The 24992-nt window shown below is 36.3% G+C and overlaps 1 long non-coding RNA gene across 2 annotated transcripts in view; it reads right to left on the bottom strand.

Annotated features, from left to right (window-relative positions):
• The window catches only part of LOC132661113 (uncharacterized), a 37267-nt gene extending 24717 nt beyond the window's left edge, over positions 1-12550 (bottom strand). Inside the window, exons 1-4 of one of the 2 annotated variants that reach the window (XR_009602050.2) lie at positions 11767-12550; positions 11381-11492; positions 10490-10559; positions 6695-6720 (exon numbers count right to left, since the gene is read on the bottom strand). This is a non-coding gene — a long non-coding RNA (uncharacterized LOC132661113). The remainder of the gene's footprint in view (positions 1-6694; positions 6721-10489; positions 10560-11380; positions 11493-11766) is intronic. The other variant, XR_009602051.2, reaches the window with a different exon arrangement.
• Positions 12551-24992: the final 12442 nt, after the last annotated feature.

Below are 24992 nucleotides of genomic sequence, written 5' to 3'. Positions count from 1 at the left end.
CCTGACATGGGGCTCCATCCCACAATCCTGGGTTCATGACCTGAGCTGAAATCAAGAGTTGGATACTTACTAACTGAGCCATCCAGGCACCCCAAGGATAAACTTTTTAAACATAAATATGGAAGTTTATTTTATTGATTAAATCAATCTTAATTGTGAAATAATTTCTACTGAATATTTTAACAGTATGAATGCTAAATGTAAAGATTAGTCATTTAAAAATCTTCAAAATATGTATGTCAAATTAATAGTGTCTTCTATGTTAATTTGGAAGTCATTATGTTATCATCTGTTCTTTGAATCAGTATATTTCTCTATATGAAATTAAAAATTGGTTTTTAATATTTATTTTTGAGAAAGAGAAGGAGACAGAATGCAAGTGAGGAAGGGGCAGAGAGAGAGGGAGACACAGAATTTGAAGCCAGTTCCTGGTTCTGAGCTGTCAGTACAGAACCTGATGCAGGGCTTGAACCCAGGAGAGATAAGACCATGATCTGAGCTGAAGCTGGATGCTTAACTGACTGAGCCACACAGGCACCCCTCTGTATGCAATGAAATGATAATGAAATGATAAGAAAATGTACCTCTAGAGGATGTATAAATTAATCCATCTTGTAATAAACAGAAATTTATTATTTAAAACTTTACTGTTAAAATGCAGTGTCAGTGCTGATATATTTTGTTTCTGCATATTGAATTCATTATCACCACATTCCAAACACCACAATCTAAATTCATAGTTAATACCCAGATTTGTGTTGCTTATATTATACACTTATTTTCTTGTTTTTTTTTTCTTTCAATATTCTGTTTAAGCTAATTTAAAATAAAAGTATAGCCAGTCACATTAGATTTACATAGACCTCTAAAGATCATTTGGCCCATGGATTCTTTTTCTGTGGTCCATGGACAAGCTTTAAGGAAGCTTAAGATCTCAACAGTCTGTGTATAATTTGGTGCCTGTGTATAAATGTGTTTTCCATTACTTTCATTAACTTCTCAGAGGAGTCAGCAATGAAAAATATGTTAACAAACAAATCAGTTCCACCATCTCATTTTGCAAATAGATAATCTGAGATTTAAGAGAGCATGTGACTCATCCAAGGTCATAGAGGATTCATAGAGGATATAAACGTAGGCATTGAAACCGGGCACTGATATGTAGGTTAATGACAGAATGTTATTGATTTGGTAGAGCTCCCAACAGATGGGGTTTTCAGCCAACAAAGAGGCTGGTAAATTGTGGGTTCCTCTTAGTTTTGTTCACATGAAACTGAAGTAGTGAATTGAACCTTCCATTGCAGGTAGCACCCACAATGTTATTAAGCTACAAATATAATGTAATTATAATTTGTTATCCATATTATGCCTTAAAATGTGGATTTGTGAAAAAATTGAAATTAATTTTCATATTTCTGAAGATAAATAGGATTGTTCTGGGGCACAATTTCTGATTATTCTTTTTTTCAATCAAAATAAATGATAGTTCTATGTTTAAGTTTTTGAGGAAACTCCAAAGTGTTTTCTACAGTGGCTGCACAGTTTGTATTCCCACCAACAGTGCACAAGTTTCCTTTTCTCCACATCCTTGCCAACACTTGCTGTTTCTTGTGATTTTTTTTTATATCCCATTGTAGTTTTTATTTGTATTTCTCTAACGATAAGTAATGTTGAGTATCTTTTCATGTGTCTGTTTGGTCATCTGTATGTCTTCTTTGGATAAATACCTGTTCATTTCTTCTGCTCATTAAAACAATTTTTTTAAGTTTATTTATTTTGAGAGAGGCAGAATCAGCATGAATGGGGGAGGGGCAGAGAGAGAGGGAGTGAGAGAATCCTAAGCAGGTTCCATGCTGCCACTGCAGAGCCTGATGTAGGGCTCAAACACACGAAACCATGAGATCATGATCTGAGCTCAACCAAGAGTCAGATCTTACCTGACTGAGCCACCCAGGCACCCCTGATCATTTTTTAATTGGATTATTTGGTTTTTTGGGTGTTGAGTTGTATACATTCTTTATAATATTTTGGATAATAACCCTTTATCAGATGTATCATTTGCAAATACTTTCCCCTCCAAATACAAAAGACTAATTCAAAGGGATACATACACCCCTATGTTTATAGCAGCTTTATCTACAATAGCCAAATTATGGAACCAACCCAAGAGTCCATCAATAGATGAATGGATAAAGAAGATATACATTATTCAGCCATAAAAAAATGAAATCTTGCCATTTGCAACAACATGGATAGAACTAGAGAGTATAATGCTAAGCTTAATAAATCAGAGAAAGAGAAATACCATATGATTTCACTAATATGTGGAATTTAAGAAACAAAAAAATGAGCAAAAGGGAAAAAAAAAGAGACAAACCAAGAAACAGGCTCTTATATATAGGACAAACTGATGGTTTCCAGAGGAGAGGGAAAGGATGGGTCAAGTAGGTGATGGAGATTAAAGAGGGCAATTGTCATGATGAGTACTAGGTGTTAAATGGAAGTATTGAATTGCTACATTGTACACTTGAAAGTAATATAACACTGTATGTTAAGTATTCTGAAATTAAAATAAAAATTTAATTAAAACGTTATAGCTGTAGGCATTTCTGCTCCACTGATAATAATCTTTAACTTATTCACTGGTAAAGGTGTGGAATCTTTTACTTTCTTATTCTTTGGGGCTAAAGGGGAGAAAAAAATAGAAACAAAAGTCAGAACAAAGTTTAGTACATGGTTTATCAGTTTGGGAAGTTACATCTTATCTATACCCCTCATCACTAATTTCTACCAAACTCAGTGGGGTGATTCCAAGTATAAAATGAGTAGAAGAATAATCTCCGTAATATATATTTTGTTTTGAAATATTTCAAAGCATGGCTTAGTAGGTTTGGAAGCAGAATGAAACTACATTCCAAACTGTCTTCCAAAACTGAGAAGTAAAAAAAAAAAAAAAAAAAAAAAAAAATTTAGGTTATCATCTAAATGCTTGATCCAGTCAGTAATCATTAAAATATAATTATATTTTAATGAATGAAAAGCTAAATTGTCTTAAAATAATTGGGGGGAAATGAAATAGAAAATATTTCCTCAGACCAATAAAGACCTGAAAATGACAGGAAGGAATGTCCCTCACTGTTGCCTAAAGCATTAACCAATATACATTGAGCTCCTATTATGTGTCATTTAAGAATTTAAAATGTTATCTAAGTAGAAATTAATATCTATTCACAATTATATCATGGTCTTATTAGAGATGAAGAATATTGCACACACGAGAAAAATTCAAGGAAATTTAAGCCATAATATGAATAAATCTTAAATCATAGACTTCAATTCCAGTGTTAAGAGTTCAAAGTAGAGAGAGGCTAGTGTAGTCTGGAAAGGTCTGTTGTAGTAGACAGGTTGACCCAAAAGGAAATATCAAGTCAAAGTTACTGCATGAAACCCTCATAGTTACAAACTTTCTTCAAAGTCTTTGGAGATCAAAGGCAACGAAAAAGCCAATAAAAACAGAAAAAGTACTCTATTTGAGAATTTCATATCATAATAACTAAAGTGAAGCTAATTTAGTCAGAAAGGGCTTAACGCATTTACCTTAAGAAGGAAAACTACCATCACTTGTCTATGTCATTAAAAGATGTTAAATAAATAAGAAAAATAGGAAAGATTATTGAATGAGAAAAGAAAACCTAAAACTTAAAAAAAAGCAACAACATGTAATATCACATTAAAAATGACACAGTTCAACAAATCTTGTCCCTGCAGTCACCTGAAAGGGAATTTCATTTAAGAACTATTTTAATAGCTAATTTTTTCTCCAAACTGTTGCTGCTATTATGAATTATGTTTCTTCTCGAAATAAAAATGTCAACACCAGAGGAAATAAACCAAAGCACATCAACATAGCAGCAACTCACTTTATGAGGGCAGCCTACAGAGAAAGAGAGGGAGAGAGAGACACAGAGAGAGAGCACGTGCATGTGCATGCATGCACCAGAGTGCTTGACAGCCCCAAAGAGAATGCATTTGGATGGGAGGTTGGGGAATAGTCCCATAGCAGACTGTGGTCTCTTATAAGGTCATATTCACTGCCAGGAACAGCAACTGAAAGAAAATGTAACATGGGATGCCTGGGTGGCTTAGTCAGTTAAGCGTCCGACTTCGGCTCAGGTCATGATCTCACAGTTCGTGAGTTCGAGCCCTGCATCGGGCTCTGTGCTGACGGCTCAGAGCCTGGAGCCTGCTTCACATTCTGTGTCTCTCTCTCTCTCTGCCCCTTCCTTGCTCATGCTCTGTCTCTCTCTGTCTCAAAAACAAATAAACATTAAAAAATTTTTTTTTAAAAGAAAGAAAATGTAACAAATCAGCTTCTCAATTAGGATAACAAAGGTAACAAAGGTTTCAACTTCCTATGTACAGTACTTTTACAACTCTATGTTCTAGCTCTGAAGGTCAATAAGCATTCCCATGAATCTATGCATACTTATATCAAAAGTACAATGTGAAGTTTGGCAAAGGTGGCTCTGGGTTGGCTGGGCTTTTCAGGTTGTTAATATAAATATAACCAAAAGCTAGCTAATTTCACACTATTGTTAAAGAATTAAAGAACATATGTCATTTTTATGACATCCAAAGGCTCAGAAGTGATCCCAGAGAGTTTTGGAAGTAGAGATTTACCTTTTTTACACACTGAAAACTGCTTAGTTTTCTCTTATTCTTTCTTAGAGCATCTTCCACATGTCTGCCAGGTCCTTGTGAATTCAGTCATCCCCAGGCTGCACTGGCCTCCCTCATCCCACCTATTTGCTGCATATCTATATTTGTCTATACTCACTCCCTACAAATCCACTCACAGAGATTGCTTCATTAGGAAGTAACTGATCAGTTAATATTATAAGAAGTGAATACACAATACACCTTCCTTTGACATCTGTTTGTTAAAGAGAAGCATGTCTCATCCACAGGAAATGGTATGATTTGTTATTAATAGGCACAGGCCTCTTGGGGAGAAGTTGATCTTGGAATTTAGATTAGTTAAAAGGTATTTTTGATAGGGTCATATATTCTGTAGATGATGGTGACTATGGCTAGAAATAGTTTCAGAACAACTGAAGTCTAATATGTCTCCAATTACAGCTATGAGAGAAGGTACAAACGTTTTCCAATGAGACTCAAAGTGCTATCATATATCAATGCACCAGGACCCACAAGCAGGCACTGGTAAAACTTCAACAGAAATTTGTATTTATTCTTTTGGGATCTGTTTGAGTTCTGGGGAGATAAATGAGGCAGTAAATGTGTTTGAGTCCACAATTCATGTTTATTGTTGGAAATGTCCAAACATCTTATAAATAACAGGATTTAGGGCAGCATAAGTCTGGCACCATTCTGCTTTGCACTTTGAGTAAAGAACTTAAAACTTTAGGAAGTGTCAAAGGACCCCAAATCAAACTTGACTTTTCCCTTTGAGAGGATGGTGGATGTAATAAGTTGGGTTTTGAAAGGACTAATCTTTCAAATCCAGAATGAATTAGTACTCAGCTGAGAGCACCACGAGCCTAGCCAGCCCCTACCATTCACTTCGCCTATCCCTGGAGCTTCTGGTGAGCCCTGATTTGTTTCATTCTTCTTAAAGATAAAAAAGGGTGTCTCAATTGGAAATATGCTTTTTAAAAGTAACTTAATTCAGGTAAGACTTACATTCTGTTACATAAACGAAAGTTTTAGCATGTTGCCCAGGTGACCAGGCATATTGTACAAATAAAGACATACCAAATTAGGCATAATTCTTAAGTTTAAGACAGATAAAGAGAGATAAGAATTATGTAATTAATGACCGAAATCTCCTATGAGTGTCAGAATACTTTGTGTTATTTACTTAGCGTGACCTCCTCTGATTTGCTATTTATCTTCCAGATTTTTTTCACCTTTTAAGGATTGAATCAAAATCTTTTTTCTCATGACGTTTTTCCTAATCTTCTTAGTAAGAAATAATTTCACCTTATTAAAAGGCCTTTTAAAGTATGACAGCCACAGAATGTTGACACAAAAGACTAAGGAACACTGGTGAGGCTTTGCTGAGAACTACAGGGGCAAACATTCCTTAGTTTTGCTTCTCCTAAACAACACCAACTCTTTATTAAAATAGCACATAAAATATCTATTAAGCTCTATGGAAAGTTTTTACTAAATAATATTCTTAGCTTAAGAATTTTTAAAATTAAAAACAAAATTTAAAGTCCAAATGTTTATCACTTCCTACCTAATACTATTTCTTCTACTTATCTATTAACATTATATTTCCTATAGGATTACTGTTTCACTCATAACAAGGCTCAAATACCTTTGAGTTTTAAAGCATTAGAAATAAGGGGCACCTGGGTAGCTCAGTCCATTGAGTGTCTGACTCTTGATTACAGCCCAGGTCATGATGTCACGGTTTGTGAGATCATTGCACTCCATGCTGAGCATGGGGCCTGGTTGGGATTCTGTCTCTCCCTCTCCCTCTGCCCCCACCCCAGCTTGCATTCTCTCTCTTTTTCTCAAAATAAATAAATAAACTAAAAAAAAAGAAACAAAAAGAAAATAAGTATTAATTTTTTAATGAAATAGAAATAGTAATTCAATTTACACCCCTAAATAATATCTATGAAATCTTATTCCATTAGAATAAAAATTTAATTTAACATACCTTTTATCATTTTTTCCAAGCTGCAGCTGAAATATTAAAAAGTCCTTATATTTTTATTTATTCTACCATTTGAAAAGCTTCCACAATCACTATTTTGTGTGCATTATCTCATCTGGAAAAGCATCTCAGGTAGAAAGCACGCATTCTATTATGAATACATTCAACAGAAGCACGAAAATGAAACTCAGAGAGGTATTATGACTCATTAAAGGGCAACTGACTGAGCTGAATAAGAAAATGTGGTCTTGACCTCTCTTCTGTCCCAGTTTCCTCCCCTCTTTTAGCTCCATGTTTGTTTTGCTTATAGGTTAGACTAGCCTCCTCCATTTTAAAGTGGGTCAGTTTGAAAACAAGAAGAATTCTCTTTGTGAACTGTTGGGGAGACGTTGGCTGCCAGTCAGGTTGTCTTATACAGAGACCTAACCCCTGATAAATTATTTTCTAGATTTTTTTAATGAAAAAAGCTTGAAACAGGTATACCTGGTAGTGTTGTTTTCCTCCACCATAAATAAAAGTTTTGAAAGCCTGGTATTTAAAAGTGTGTTTTGTCATCCTTGCTGTCCCACCCAGCAGTGCTAGCAACGAGGAAGATTCCCATTTGGTATTTTGGTTCTGCACCTGAGAATGCACACCTATTATATTTATTTTGTAATGGATTTTTTAGCCAAATGACTTGATACAACCAAGAAACCCAGTTGCTCCATTAGCCTACTTCTAGCATCATGATGAACAAGAAAATTATCAGTCTTGCTAGAAACTCTATTCCTTAACTAGGACTAAAAGAATCAACAAGAATCTATAACTTCTTATGAGAGGTACTGCTTCTGAAGAAAAATAAAAGTCTTTTAAGATTATTGTACTTTCTTGGGGCACCTGGCTGGCTCAATAGGTTAAGTGTCCAACTTCAGCTCAGGTCATGATCTCACAGTTTGTGAGTTTAAGCCCCACGTTGGGCTCTGTGCTGACAGCTCAGATTCTGTGTTTCTCTCTCTCCCTGCCCTCCCCCCCCCCCCCTTGTACTGTATCTTCTCTCTCAAAAACATTAAAAAAAAGTTTAAAAAAGATTGTCATAATTTCTCTTGTTTCCACATCTATAAAATTTAGGTAATACCTATTTTCCACAGTTGATATAAGGAACAAATAATAATAATAATAATAGTAGTAGTAGCAGCTACTATTATATCAAGTACTATTTCATGTAATATTATAATCTATGAGATTATCTTATTAGTATCCACATTTTATAGGTTAGGATATTGTGGTTTAGAAAGTCATGATTTATTTATTTATTTTAATTTAATTTAATTTAATTTTTTATTTTTAGTTTTGAGAGAGAAATAGTTAGACAGAGCATGAGTGGGGAGGAGCAGAAAGAAAGGGAGACACAGAATATGAAGCAGGCTACAGGCTCTGCACTGTGAGCACAGAGCCCTATGCGGGGCTCAAACCTGTGAACCATGAGATCATGACCTGAACCAAAGTTGGACACTTAACTGAGCCACCCAGGCACCCCCAGAAAATCAGGATTTAAATCCAGAAAGTGCAACTTCGGAGTTTAGCCACTATTCTACCTCTATCCTAATATAGAGTAAAACCATCAATACAAGGTAGCTTTTGGAAGAGGAAAAAAAACAAAGCAGGAGAATTCTATGAAAATGTAAAACCCCAAATAGACACAGCAATCCTGAAAAAGAAAACCAAACCTGGAGGCATCACAATCCCGTACTTCAAGATGTATTATAAAGCTGTAATCATCAAGACAGTATGGTACTGGCACAAAAACAGACACTTAGATCAATGGAACACAATAGGAAACCCAGAAATGGACCCACACATGTATGGCCAACCGAACTTTGACAAAGCAGGAAAGAATATCCAATGGAATACAGTCTTCAGCAAATGGTGCTGGGTAAACTGGAGAGTGGCATGCAGAAAAATGAACCTAGACCGCTTTATTACACCACACACAAAAATAAACTCCAAATGGATGAAAGACCTAAACATAGACAAGAAGCCATCAAAATCCTCAAGGAGAAAGCAGGCAAAAACTGCTTGGTCACAGCAAATTCCTACTCAACACATCTCCAGAGGCAAGGGAAACAAAAGCAAAAATGAACTATTGGGACCTCATCAAAATAAAAAGCTTCTGCACAGCAAAGGAAACAATTAGCAAAACTAAAGGCAATGGATGGAATAGGAGAAGATGTTTGCAAATGACATATCAGATAAAGGGTTAGTATCCAAAATCTATGAAGAACTTATCAAAGTCAACACCCAAAAAACAAAGAATCCAGTGAAGAAATGGGCAAAAGACATGAATAGACACTTCTCCAAAGAAGACGGCTAACGACACATGAAAAAATCACTCATCATAAGAGAAATACAAATTAAAACCACAATGAGATACCACCTCACACCTATCAGAATGGCTAACGTTAACAACTCAGGGAACAACAGATGTTGGCAAGGATGCAGAGAAAGAGGATCTCTTTTGCACTGCTGTTGAGAATGCAAACTGGTGCAGACACTCTGTAAAACAGTATGGAGGTTGCTCAAAAAATTAAAAATAGAACTACCCTATGACCCAGCAATTGAAATACTAGGTATTTATCCAAGGGATACAGGCTGCTGTTTCAAAGGGGCACATGCACCCCAATGTTTTTAGCAGCATTATCGACAATAGCCAAAGTATGGAAAGAGCCCAAATGTCCATCAATGGATGAGTGGATAAAGAAGATGTGGTATGTATATATACAATGGAATATTACTCGGCAATCAAAAAGAATGAAATCTTGCCATTTGCAACCATGTGGATGGAACTGGAGGGTATTATGCTAAACAAAATTAGTCAGAGAAAGACAAATCATCATATGACTTCACTCATATGAGGAATTTATGATATGAAACAGAAGAACATAAGGGTAGGGAAGCAAACAATATAAAAACAAGGAGGGGGACAAAACATAAGAGACTCCTAAATACAGAGAACAAACTGTACAGAGAACAAGCTGAGGGTTGCTGGAGGGGCTGTGGGTGGGGGGATGGGCTAAATGGGTAAGGAGCATTAAGGAAGACACTTGCTGGCATGAGCACTGGGTGTTATACATAGGGGATGAATCACTGGAATCTACTCCTGAAATCATTATTGCACTATATGCTAACTAACTTGGATATAAATTAAAAAATAAATTGAAATAAATAAATTAACTAAAAAGAGAAAATGTAAAGATATAGATAGTATCTATCTATATAACGTATATAAATAAATGTATAATATAAAATAGAATAGATACACAATAATAGCATGTAGATATGTAGATATGTAGATAATATAGGTAATATATAGATATGATAGATATGTAGATACATAATATATATGGATATGTAATGTGATATATAATATATGGATATATATATATATATATAATATAAAGTACTTATCTAGACAACAGAAAGTTTTTTCTTTTTCTTTTTTTATAATTGAGCCCTTCTCTTAAGATTTGTGATGAAAGAAATAAGTAGCTTACACAGAGTTTCTACTGTTGAGTTGGAAAGGGTCCAGAAATCTACACACCGAGAAGTAATTATCAAGAGAACAGCTAGTTAGGGCCTAGAACAGAGTCAGCACCCAGTAGGTCTGATCTCTCCTTTTCTTTGCAATTGCTACTTCCCCCCACATAATTGTTCCAATATTACTCTGTAACAAACAACTCCACACCATGAGGAATTTGAATTTTCCAGTAGTTGATTCTAGTAAATTTAACCTATGTTTCAAGAAGTATTTGTCAAACCTACCTCAGCGTATGTGGCTTCCCTCACTAGGATGAAGCAGAAGCAGAGAAAACTCCTCCTCCGAGATGTCGCTCTAAAAAGTAAAACAAAAAATAGAGATCATGACCAATGTGTTCAGACAATAAGATTGAAGTGTTTCATTCACAAACACCTGATGAAACTAACTACAATTGGTCCTATCCATAACGATTTTGAATTAAAAGATTCTGGGCATTTGGGTTAAAAAAAAAATCAAGTTTTTTCCTAATGCCCCATTGAGCCTATTTTAGATGACTTCTTTTAAATGTTCATGTTGTTTGGCCATTTCCTGGTCACATTCAATCATCCTTACTTCACACAGAGCCAATATATCCTCTGCCCACTCGTTCCAAATGAAATAATGAAACTTCCTCTTAACACCTTTAGATTTGGCTGAGCTCTCCTTTTTGTTAGCAGCTGTATGCACTCAAAACTCTGCCAGAAATATATATATGGAGGCTGTTTACTTGGAAGGTAAACAAGGAAGCCGTTTGGGAGACAAGAACCTCAGATATTTCTTGAGTTTCCTCAGCCAATGGGACCTATTATTCAGCCAGGAGAAAAGAAAAATTAAAGCCCTCCTCTAAAATTCAGTGAAACCTAAAGATAACAAACCAGTAGCCTACAAGCTACTTCCACAGTTATGTTATTTAGTCTAACAATCTTTTAACATTCTAAAATATTTGCCATCATTTTGAAAACAAGGTTTTAAAACATGAACACCCATATTCCTGTCATCTCTTTAAAACTCAGAAAATCTAAGCCTACATTATTACATAGCAGCAATCAGTTGGAGCTTAAAAGGCCTGAGCCTTTCAGGGACAGTACTCTGTAATCACCACAGCCTCACTTGCCTACTTCACACTTTTACATTACCTGTATGAACTAGTAGGTATTTGAGTGTGAGACCCCTGCTAACCCATGTTGTTTTAGCTGCACCCCTGTCCAAAGCTTCTATCTTTCATCTCTTTCATTTTGCTGGGGAGTCCTGTGGAAGAGGTACACAATTTTATAAAAGCTTCACAACACACTGTAAGATGTATATTATCTCTATTTTTCCAATGGGGGAACTGAGGCTTATAGATAAGAGTTGCACAAAATTATACAACTAGGTCTATGGCTTAACCAGGATTCCAACCAGGTTTTCTGACTCCAAGACCAACCTGATTTTCATTAAACACAATTGCTGTGGGCCAGTGAAGCTGTAAGAACAAAATATCCACAAGTATAAGCACATACACTAAAATATAATTTATACTCACAAATTAGCAAGTCAGAATAAGTAAAGCTAACAAGATATATATGTTTTCCTTTAATGAGTGAATTGAGGCTCTGCACAATTGCAAAGAGTAACATTGGATCGGAACCTAGAATGTAGAGTCTCAGACTCATCCATAATACTCATTCTTGTTGTCACTTGAAAAAGTCTTCTGTTCATTTGGAGCCTGCACATGTGCTCAACATATTATAACAGTCTCTGTCCATAAGTGGTGACATCCCATGTGCAGAGGCTTTCCATAGAGTTCCTCATCTCTCTCATTTCACTACTCCTACATGTTCCTTCCTTCTACTTTTTCCTTGGCATTTCTGTCCACACAAGACTGTACTGTCCATCTGAAGTGGAGCAGCCCTCTAGAGAGTTAGAAGAGGTGGGTACAAAGAAGGCATTTATTATGTAGAATGCACTGTTTCTAGTTGAACTGAGTTGCTATGAGCTATTTGCTGCAATGAATAATTTTTTAAGCAGATTAATTGTATTCTCATGGAATTATAAACAAAACTTTTGAACAAAACATTCATTTAAAAAATTTTTAACGTTTTTATTTATTTTTGAGAGAGAGAGAGACAGAGCACGAGAAGGGGAGGGGCAGAAAGAGAGGGAGACACAATCTGAAGCAGGCTCCAGGCTCTGAGCTGTCAGCACAGAGCCTGATAACGGGCTTGAACAAGCGAAATGTGAGATCATGAAGTTGGACAATTAACCAACTGAGCCACCTAGGTGCCCCCAAAACATTCAGTTTTAAGCTTAAAGTTTACAGCTGTATAATATGCAATTGGATTGGTGATTCCAGTCACTGAACATATAAATGGGAAGAAATGCGACTCAGTAAAATTTAAATGTATACATTTATATACCATACATATATATGGTAAGTCATATCTCACAAACATAGACCCTTCTACATTAGAGTTTCTGGTTCCTTGAAAGGTACGCATGAAATCAGCAGTACTCAACCACCATGTATGTTAAGTGTGGCATTTCTACATGATTGTTATTCTTTAGTTCTGCAAATTGTTTGGTTTAGTAAAATGATGAGGATGTAAGGTATTTCATTTGACTGACTATAAAAGAAACTCTCTTATAACACTTAACCAAATAATGTTTTTTTCTCATAAAACAGCAATTTGGAGTTAGTTCAGTTTCCATGATTATAAAAATGACCTAGCATCCTTCTTGTTTTTATTTTTATGGTCACAAAACGATTGCTCCACTTCTAGCCTCCCATCCATTTTCCAGGCAGGAAGAATTAGAAGAAAATCACAAGGAAGAAAGGGGTAGCAGTAGCACTTATTAGAAGAACAAAACTTTCCCAGAAATTTCCAGTTTATGACTTTTATTTATCTCGGTGGAGAAACTGTATCAGATAGCCTCCATGTTACAAAGGAGGCTGAGAAATAGACTTTTTCAACTACAGAATTTTTCAGAACTCTGACACAGAACAGATGAACACAGGGAAGGGAAGCAAAAACAATATGAAAACAGGGAGGGGACGAAACGTAAGAAACTCTTTTTTTTTATTGTTTGTTTATTTTTGACAGAGAGAGAGAGAGACAGAGCATGAGCTGGGGGAGGGGCAGAGAGAGAGGAGACACAGAATCTGAAGCAGGCTCCAGGCTCCAACTGTCAGCACAGAGCCTGACGCAGGGCTTGAACTCACAGACCACTAGATAATGACCTGAGCTGAAGTCAGACGTTCAACTGACTGAGCCACCCAGGTGCCCCAGGAAACTCTTAAATATGGAGAACAGAGGGTTACTGGAGGGGTTGTGGGAGGGGGGATGGGCTAAGTGGGTAAGGGGCATTAAGGAATCTACTCCTGAAATCATTGTTGCTAACTTGGATGTAAATCAAAAAAGAAAAGAAAAAAAAATAAAGGAAAGGAAAGGAAAAAGAAAAAAAGAATAGGAAAGGAAAAGGGAAGGGAAGAGAAGAGAAGAGAAGAGAAAGAAGAGAAAAGAAAAAAGAATATCGTTGTCTTTTGACAACCTGGGAGGCTCAGTTGGTTAAGCATCCAACTCTTGAATTTGGCTAACGTCATGATCTCATGGTTGTGACATTAAGCCCCATGTCGGGCTCTGTGCTGACAGCATTCACTCTCTCCCTCTCTCTGCCCTGCCCTGCCCTGCCCTGCCTGTGCTCTCTCTCTGTCTCTCAAAATAAATAAATAAACATTAAAAAAAGAAGAATATTGTGTCTTTGTATACCCACTGTTTATAAACTGGAAACTATGAAATTGAAAGGGCGGGACTACGTCGGCGGACTCCATCTTGTTCTGTGTCCTTCACCTTGACCACACCTCCTCCCCTTGAGTAACCCCCCCCTCACCTGCCTTACAGGACTCGGACCCTTCCCCAGCCAATCGGCTGAGGCCATAGCCATTACCTCACCAACTGCCCCTAGACCCCAATAAAACCTTTGTCCTTTTGAAACTTGCTCTCTCTCCCTGGTATCTCACCGCTGCGTCGGTGCAGGTAGGGGATTGAGCTCGAGCTAGCTCGAATAAAGGCTCTTTTGCTTTTACATCGGACTCGGCTCCCTGGTGGTATTTGGGGATCACGAATTCTGGGCATAACAAAATTATGCTACACATCCTTGAACACATGTTTTTATACTGGAGCTTATATTTTTGAAATACACATTTCCCAAAATTGGATTACTGGAATCCAATTACAGGGATAGTAGCATATGTGTTATTATTATTTTTTTAATCAAATTTTGCTAAATATTTTGGATCAAAATGTTGGGAGTAATTCACAGCAAATTCACAGATAAATGTTCTCAGTTTCCTGCAACCTCCACAGAACTAGATGTTTTGCCAGTCATCTGGGTAAAAAATGGTATCTTATTGTCAGTTTAATTTGCATTTTTAAATAAAGATGCTGAACATCTTTGCAAACATTTGTATGCAAATTCCTCCTAAGTTGCCTCACGGTGGTCCCTTGACACTATTTCTATGTTTTTTTTTTTTTCCCCAGTTAATTCATAGGAGTGTTTTGTATATTAAGGATATCATCTTTGTCTCTTGTGTTACAAATATTTTTTAGTTTAGAAGGGATCTTTCAACTTTATGGTATGGTTTTCCTATTCAAAATTAAAAAAATGTTCTGTCATTAAGACTATCTCTTTCCTTGAGATTTTGTGGTTTCTTGCTTTTAAGATGGTCTATGCTACACAAGCTCCTGATATTTCTTCTTATTTTATTGTTTAATTGTAAGGATTTTATAAATTCTTCTCTAAATCTATTTTGTATAGAGTATGAAGAAGGTCTAATTTAGTTTCCTTCCCTTTTGATGGCCAATTATTAAATCAACCTAAATGAAATTATTAAATTTTAGTTTTATCATACATTAAGCTTCTGCATAATGCTTAAATATACTTTTGTTTTTTATAAATACATACTTGTTTAATCCAATGCTAATACTGTACTGTTTTAATTTCTATAATTTAAAATTTGAGGTGCCTGGGTGGGTCAGTCAGTTAAATCTCCAACTCTTGATTTTGACTCAGGTCATGGTCTTGCGGTCATGAGATCGATCCCTGTGTGTTAAGCTCCATGCTGAACGTGGAGACTAAGGATTCTCTCTCTCGGTCTCTCTCTGCTCTTCCCCTGCTCATGCACACTATCTCTCAAAATAAATAAACGTTAAAAAAAACCTAACACATAAAATACACTTTAAAAATAAATAAAATTAGATTAATAAATGTATAACGTAAGTAAGTACTGCCCTCATTCTCTTCTGTTAAAAATGTCTTGGCCTTTTATTGAACATATTCTTTTATATGAGTCTCAGATCATTTGTTCTAATTCCAAAAAAAAAAAAAAAAAAAAAAAAGAAAGAAAAAAGAAAAGAAAAAAAAATGGATTCCTGCTTTAGTTTCATTAAAATTAGAATTATACAGAATGCTGGCATTTTTAAAGTATTAATTCTTACCATCCTATAAGGTGGGTCTTATTTTAAGTCTTTTCATAAACTGTTGGATTTCCTCATCATATAGGTCCCTTAACTTTCTTAACATATGTATTCATATACATTTCATTTTTTGCTGTCATAAATGTGATTTCTCCTAATTTACATAGGTTATTACCAAGATAGGAGAAAGAGCTCTTAATTTTTATATATTCATACACGTTATATTCTTCTCTTATCAATTCCAATAGATTGTTTTGTCTATTTTATTGTAGACTGTCTTGGTTTTTTAAGTACATAATCATATTATCTGGACATAAAAAATTATCCATTTTTATGCAAGACATATACCAATTATTTCATTTTCTTACCATTTTGCTGTTGATCTGAGTTAAACAATCTTTACAAGTATGTCAGTTACCACTTTACTGCCTTCAGCTCCAAAGACATTCTCCCTGTTTTATGACACTGGGTCATAAATTGCTCAAAAGCAATTCTTCTTTGCCACTTGGTGCAATACTAGGTTTTGTCAGCTGAGAGGAAGAAGGACACTAAGCTGATCACATACGGGCAGCCCAGTGGCACTCATCTCTGTGGTCTTTGCTCACCATCTCGCATCTGCCAGCTAGTTTCTCTGCCACACATGGTCAGTTTCATGGAAGCCAGCTCCAGCCCATACTCACTAGCAAGTTTCTAACAACTGGTCCGTTGTATATCCTGGCGGAGCCATACTTCTCCAATAAGGTCTATATCTCAGCCTCAAGTGAGCTCTTCTTAGTTCTTAGTTCCTTGATACTCTCCCTTTGCCCTATGGGTAGTAGCTGCTTTCTCCATGTGCTATCTCTGTATTCCTTGGAGTTACATGTTAAACTCTTTAGTAGTCACCTTTTACAGTTAACAAATCTTTATATTAATTTTAACCTGTTCTAATTACTAGCGGATTTTCTGTTTTCAGATTGGAAACAGACTGATATATCATGTTTAAGTACTTAACAAAAACATTGTTATTCCCATTTTAGAGTTATTTTAGCTTTGCCAAGCAAAAAAACAAAGGGAAACAATCCACCTATCCAGGGTGGGGTCTCCAGTAGGTTAGCCTTGCCACAAACAGCAGGAAAGACTAGGCAAGGTCAAGCTCTGCCACTTTTTGCAGCTTCCCACACTCTATAACTCTATAGCTTTGTGCTTCACACCACTCAACAATCCTTGGGTAGAGCAAAACTTGGCCTGCTCCTGGACTCCTCAAAGGTCATGGGGAAGAGAATGGCAGGGGTCTTTTGTTATACAAATGCCAGAATAATTATTTCTGGCACAGAGACCTCCTGAGTTCACAAAGCAGAAGAAAAGCTACCTCAGCCTTTAGGTCACAACCCAGCCCAGGCAACAGACTGAATGGACTGGAGCCTAAATGCTTTGCAACATTGTGATCCCTTCCTCATTAATTTCCCCTGATACCTGCTGTGGTCTCTGTGAGCATTCTCTCATCAAAGAGTAGGCACAAATCAGTAGGCTGGCCTGTGCTTTTAAGCTTAGTCTACTGTCATTTCTTTCTCAACCTGTATGGGAAGAGATCAAGCTGGCCCCAAGTTAAACTACACTCCCATCCTTCACGGTGCTGACCCTGGGTTCGGACAGATAGTCCAGCCACACTTTTAGCTACTATGTACATGCAGCAGCCATTTGGTACTTTTTGTGCTGGGAGGAGGTAGGTCAAAGGTGGAATTGAAAATTTTGAATTTGATATAGACACAACACATTTACTTAGGAACTCAGGTTAACTCATGCCTCCCACCCCCAACCACCTATGTCCATTCTTGAAACTCAGTTGAAAGCCCCTGGATTTTGTGGGAGGCATTAAGCAGTCTCTAAGCCTTGCTTCCAGTTCCCACAGGGCTCCCAAAGAGGGAATGGCTCAGGCCAAGTGAGTCCACATCACCAAATTTACTAACCAGTTCCAGCCATGCACTCTGCCCAGTAATTTTGGCTGCCTTTTTCAGCCTTAACAACTTTGCCTGCTGTCTTTATTGCTGATTCCTTCCTCAGCAACCTACACACATCTAAGCCACATATGAGTCCTCTAAATTACTCATTCAAAATGATCATGTCATGTCACTTTGACCTCTGAAATGAGTCATTTCCTTGTTCTGGTCTTGTTCATCTTTTCTAGGGTTTATGAAACATTGGCTCCCCAGCCCTACTCCTGCAGTTGCCTGACACAACATTCATTTGAACACACACTCATTCCTGCATTCCAATCTTCGTAAATGTAAATCTGATCACACCATTGTCCTCTCTAAACTCTCCCTACCTCCTCAGATTGGGCTTCATGCAATCAATCCTGCTTTTTTACATTTTTTTTCAACCTCATCCTATACCCCCACAATCACATGTCTATGTGCCAGTGCAAGCACTCAATTTACTGACTACTTAGAACTAGAGATCTAGTTCCATCAGAAACTTCATTCAATTTTAAGTGTCTAAATCTTCACTCTCTGTAACGTTCTGTCCTTTAGGGTCTATTTAGGATGTTTCCTTCTGTGTGCAAAACCTCCTCTGATCCTCTCTACCTCCCTTTTCCTTCTAAACTGTGGGGTTATTGTGTGCTCCTTTCACACGTTGTGCCTCTATCACACTTACCTTAGTTGTGTCTCTTTCATTGAGCTCTGCATTTCTTAAGAATAAAGACCATGTGTAATTCTTTTTTGAATAGTGAGCAACTAGAGCAGTGCTTGGTATTACGTTAATTGAAAGGATGAAGACATAAAAAAAATAATAAATTCAGCGCATCCCAGAACTTCCCCAAAACCCACTCTATTCCTCCCCTCTCCCCTACTTCTCTATTTGTCTCATCCTCTCTGCAACGTAGAATCCAAGTTTACTGCAGGGAGCTCCAGTCTTTTCAGCTTTTTACCTCTAACTGAGTTTGGATGATGGCATAATTCACCATGTTATAATCAATTCACACTTATTTTTTTTTCTCTCTCTCCAACCTATTTTCTTTTTCATTACTTCTGCCATCTCCTGGGTTCAGAATAGTGCCCTTTCTCTGCACCCCTATAGAATCCAGTATTTACTTTTTAAGCATTTCATCATATAACATCTCATTGACTTTTACTTACTGGTTACCCAAATAAACCATGGTCCTCTTGAAAGGAAGTATAATACCTAATGTACTCAAGACCTCCAATGACTTACACAGGTCTTGGTGCTCAATAATTTACCTTTTGAGACTGGTTCAAATACTCATTAAATTTTTCTATTTCCTCTGGGAAATCATGACAAATGGTCAGTCATCCAGATGCACTTGAACACTCCTTACAATGGAAAGCTTTTTCTTGAGTTTTCTTTTAGAATACTTGGTGATAAACTTACTTTTTGAAACCTTAATCTCAATCTTTGTGACTTTTTCCAAGATTCTGTATTTGGCCTTTGTAATGAATCTAGTCCTTTATTGCCCTCATATATTCCCAAAGGCCTCAAAATTCTGCTAAACTTGTGCTTTTCAAACTGCACTGTTTCCATAAATCATCTTGTGCTCTTGTTAAAATGCAGATGCTGATTCAGATTCTGAATTTGTAAACAGATCACACTTGGTCTAAAACATTTTTCAGAGGATAAGTTAGTTCTAGTCTCCTCACCAACTTCATCTTTCTCTTGGATAAGGTTGTTTGCCAGACTTCTTTCAAGTGTGGTAATACACAAAGCTTTACCATATTCCACTTGGTGTAGTAAAAAGGTGGTTCATTGTGAAGAGTACTGGGTTTCAAAGAAGGACACCTCAGCTTGAGTCCAAGCTCTGCCACTACCAATCATGTGACATTGGGTCAGAAGAAAGAAAGAAAAGAAAAGAAAAGAAAAGGAAAGAAAAGAAAAGAAAAGAAAAAAAAGAAAAAGAAAAAGGAGATATCCAGTGTCTGTGTCTAGTAGTTAGGACCGGAGGATAATGTATGTGCAAGTGAGAGCATTTGCTTTGTGGCTGTGGACAATACATTTGGGAGCCATGATTTCAGTTCTATTGCCTAAGTTTAAGATTTCACTAAACTTGTGAAATCTGATTCTTTTGTCATTTGCATCAGAACATTGCAAACTCAATTATCAAACCCCTGAAGTCTTAAATAATAGTTATCCAATAATACCTTACAGGTACAAGATATGGGGCCAGGTATTTTATACCTATTTTCAGAAGTCTTTACACACCAAAAATTTAAAAAAAAAAAAAAAGTCTCTCTCCTTTAACAGCCAAGTCTGGTTGAATCTTACTGTTCTGCTTTTCTGCTCCATGTGCATCCATCAGGGAAGATATTCATCAGAGGATATCCTTTTCAGATAAAGTTAGACTTTACAAAGATCAAAGTATAGGAGAAGCTGCCGTCCACACAGTCAAAAATTTAGTGGTCAGATCACAGCAGAGGTAAAAGCCATGATTCTGCTATAAAATGGTGTTCATATGACCCCATCTCTAAATTAGCAGAGATTTAGACTAAGGCATTTCCATACCTTGTCCTAAAAAGCTCTACATGTTCTATGGAGATGCCAGAGAGTCTGTGGGCCTGGATGGAGGAAGAGGAGGCATTCTTTAACACACATATAGGCACACACTCCAATAGGCTGGCTCATATTTGTTTCAAGTAAGATTTATTTGAAGAAATAGTTGTTACTCCAAAAATGTTTAAGAGGTGCCTTGGTGGCTCAGTCAGTTAAGAATCCAACTTTGGCTCAGGTCATGATCTCACAGTTCGTGAGTTCAGGCCCCACATCGGGCTGTGTGTTGACAGCTCAGAGCTTGGAGCCAGCTTTGGATTTTGTGTCTCCCTCTTTGCCCCTCCCCTGCTCATGCTCTGTCTCTCTCTCTCTTAAAAATAAATAAACATTAAAAAATGTTTTTTAAAAATTTTTGAAAGGCACTGGAACTGTATAATTGCTAAGGCAACTTATGACTCATTCATTCTGTGAAAAACCTGTCTGTAGATAGGTAAGTTAGTGAGTATCAAAACCCATGATGAGGACTAGGAGGTAGGGTGTTATTTTTCTTTCTCTAACCCAGGCTGACCCAGTAGACTGGCTTATGGTAATTTGGAGGTAGAATATGTCAGATAACTAATCTCTATCAATAAGCAGAGTCCTGCTGACATGCCATACTTGGCTTATTTACCCTAAACACCCAGAAACAGCATTTGCAAGCATTCAATTTTAATATTTTGGGGATTTGTGTTCCCAGTGGCATCCTATATGAAGTGGTTTCAAATGTTCTCTTCTATCCTTTTTTTTAAGTAACAAGAACCATTACATAAAAAACTTTGAAAAATTTTTGCTTCTAAATTTTTGGCTGCACAAAATTTTAACAGTACTTCTTTGGCTCATGAAATTCAACTGTAAGTTTAACATAGCTTTTCAAATTTTGGGATTATTTTGTGTTTAATGGTTTAGAAAATTGACTTCAACATCATCCTTAAACCAAACTAGTATTGAAAAGAGCAAATCTGTCTAATCCTTTTCCTTACGAACATATAATAGTCATATGTCGGGGATGTTAAAGACTGAAATCCACTATTCCTGGGCAAAGAGACAGAGACACAAAAACAATTCAAGCCTACAACTGCATTATCTAAATTCTAAAACAGCTTACAATGATTGTTCCTTTGTTAATGAATTTATTCATTTAATGAAAGGGGCTGACCCTGATGTATACCAAACTCTGAACAAGCCTGGGATTCAACAATGAACAAGAGACATGTCCTGCACACAGATCCCACTTAGCAGAGAAAAATGTGAAAGTCTTAAGTTTTGAATAAAAGCAACTTAAATTCCAAAAAGGAGATAAGGTGGCCCCAGTTCATGTCACAAGCTTGTGGCTGATTTTGTTACTGTTTTCATTTTTTCCACTATTAACTAGGCTTTACACTTTATTTATACAACACCAGCTTTTCCATTTATGTCTTCTTTCTTTTCCAGGATACAATCCAGGGGTCCACATTGCATTCAGCTGTTGGGCTTCCCAAATCTCCTTTTATCTATGACAGTTTCTTATTTTTCAGGACCTTGACAGTCTGGAGAAGTACTTAGTATCTTAGTAATTATCTTGTAGAATGTCCCCCATCTAGATATGTCTGATGTTTTTCTTATGATTAGATTGGAGGTATGGATTTGGGGAAAGAAATCCAGAGGTAATTGGCTTTTCTCATCACATCATGTTATGGCTTACAACCTACATGGTTTCACTGATGATGTGAGGATAATATCTGATTGGCTTTTCTCTAAAGTTATAATAGTTTCCATACTCTACTTTTTGGAAATTCATCACTAAATCTAACAGCCCGTCCTCAAGTAGGGAAAAGTTAAACTCTACCCCCTGGAGGGAAGAGTAATACAATTCCAATTCTTTGAAATTCTTCTCTAAAGAATATCTGTCTCTTCTCTATTTTACATGTGTTTATATAAACAAAATTTATTGTCCTTCGTATCAGTGTGGATTCACCAGTATTTTATACTTTGGGTTACAACCCAATCATGATACATTACTTATTTTGTTGCTCAAACCATTCCAGTTTTGGCTACTGGGAACTAGTTTTTATTATTTCTAAAATATCAATGATAAGGAATTGCATCTAGGTTAATTTCTTCCAACCCAACATTTTCAAACAGTAGCTCATCCATAATGATTTCTAATACCTATCCTGACAGTCCTTTCCTGGTTACTCATACTTACATTGATTCACATTAGTCTTTTTATCTCAACAATCTTGTGTCATGAATTTTTTGCTTCTCTTCTGATATCAAGGAAAGTTATAATCCAGTTGAGTCGATCAGGTTTTATGCTCAAAGGCACTGTTATTAACCTGTCAGGCTTAGTTTTTGCAAGGTGATTGCTGCACTCTAACAATCCAGTTAGCAGTACAAAATAAATACAGGATTAACTCTTTTTTTGATACAGAAAAAGTTTTAGTTAGAAGTCAATTAGTGATCAAGAATGTCATAAAACTAACAAAAATCTAAGGGAGTGTTTGCATGCTGATATTTCTTCCATAGCACACTTGTAAACTTTTGCAAACTTATATTTTCAGGTAAGCCTGCATCCCTGTTATATTTGATATTTTGTATATGGCTCATTTACTTCTCTCTCCTGTAGACATCTGCATCATTAATAGGTACCAACATTAACATTTTCCTGATCTGTCATAATGCCAGTTTCTTGGCAAAAGGTCCAATTGTCAGGAAAAGTTTATTAATTCTGCTATGATTTTCCCAAAATGACACCCAAAATGACCATTCACAGTACTTGAAACTTTGTTTTTTCTCTATATGAATCCAAGGCAGCTGCTCTCCAACACAGTGGCTCTTGAAGTACAAAGACTAAATTAAAATGAGTTTACATAGTTTATTTTTTTAATTAATTTAAAATACAGTGTCAACATACATTAAAGATATTGTAGCAAATGAGATTAGGAATAACATGAGGTTATGTACATGTTTGTATATGTATGTGTGTATATATATTCAAAGTGAAAACAAATACAGAAACACTACACAAAATTCAATATGATAATTTACTGACAATCATTTTCATCATATCTATTAATCTGTCATGTTGGTGGCTGCAAAAAATATTCTTAGTACTGAAACAGAGTATCTAAATATTCAATTTTAATATAAACTATAGTACTTCAAATTTTAACAGCATATAAATAAGATTCTGAATTAAAAAAGAGTCCTCTTCCCTGCCAAACTCCCTATTTAACTGTAAAGGTTTCAGTTCCTCCTGAAATTACAGCCTTCAATGTGGTGATATCTCAGATTTTAGGCATAAGTCAAGTGTGGGCAGTGTTCTCTGTAAAAGGGTAAATGAAGATACAAAGCCAGATATAAAACTTCTAACATGCTGCCATATATAAAACAATGCACACTTTTAACATAAGAAACTGGGTGGATTCAAGGCAAAGTTAGGCTGCTCTCAACCCTGGAAGGGTAAAGACCAAAGGAAACATTGCTGAGAGATGGCAGATGGTACAAAGGGGAGAGAGAAAGTGGTCATCGAATTAAGTGGTGTCAGCACCTTTGGCCCCCCACCTGCCTCCAACACTTAATTTCCTCACATAGTCCTGTACATGAACATCTTGGATAATGGAGGATATTTATGTATGTAATAACTATAAGTGGCCCCTGACTTTTGAGACTCCTTAGTAAGCAAACAGATTCCACTCCTCCCTATAGCACCAAGAAATGTTCAGTCTCTGAACCTGGCATGTGTTTTGAGTGCCAGGGAGGGAAATGATGACCTATTGCGTTCCCTAACTAATACAATAGCTTCTAACCACTGATCTAGAATATTCACATCAGTTTTCTGTCAATGGCTCACTATGAGTGCTGTCAAAATTCTTAATTGAAATTCCTTATTTTAAGCAGTGGGTACAGCTACTATAAAAAATAAAAAGCCCTCTTTATTGATCTGATCCTCTAAAAGACCATGTCAGTTATAAGCCAGAGTTCGTCTGCGATTACTACCAAGTAGAACTTGCACATCTGAAGCAGGGAGATTTTGGTGACAACGAATGGATACAGTAAATGTGTTTGGGAAATGTAAGACTAGTTGATAAATACCTGGCAATAAGTCTGTAGATTAACAGGAGACAGGCAGGACATAGATTATTCAAAAAGGTTCATTTGTAAAAATTGTTTTGACTTTGGAAGGTAACCAAAAAAGATAGGAAGCAAAAGTAAACATCAATTTACTATTCCCACCCTAAGTGGGAAAACTTTAGTCAAGTGCAAAATAACTTCTGGATAATAGTAAAGTCTCTGTTTTCTTCTTTAACAGGGAGATATGATTTTGGGGTCCTACTTAATGATTAGGTTATTGAGTTAACCTGTTATTAGGTCATAGTAACAGCTGCAAATTAAAAAGTTATTATAAAAACAAAGAACAAAATCTGACCCTAACCAGTCTGCCTCTAACTTGTGAGTCAGTTAAGTGGAATTCAAGTTGGGGCTCTAAATGCTAATTAAAGCATCCTAAATACATATTGAGGGGTATACTACAAACACAGTTGTCTGAGAGAAGGCTCTGAGGGACTCTTCTACACCAGCATCCATATGAATGCTACCCTTTTTGTTTCAGAAACAGATGCAGACCTGAAGAATGAGGCTGGGAGTAACAAGGTGATTGAGGTTATTGTCAAAGGATTACAGGCCAGATTTTTTTTCCTTACAACTTAATGGATTTTTTTTTTTTTTTTTTTTGTTCAACCTAGTTGATTTTTAAAAGGAGTACCACAATATGTAAAACCAATTATCATAGAATAAG

Source organism: Panthera onca, chromosome D1, assembly GCF_046562875.1.
Source record: "Panthera onca isolate mPanOnc1 chromosome D1, mPanOnc1 haplotype 2, whole genome shotgun sequence".
NCBI classification, from domain to species: Eukaryota; Metazoa; Chordata; class Mammalia; order Carnivora; family Felidae; genus Panthera; species Panthera onca.
The sequence above is the reverse complement of the archived record's forward strand: the minus strand, read 5'-3'. Positions and strand labels throughout refer to the sequence as shown.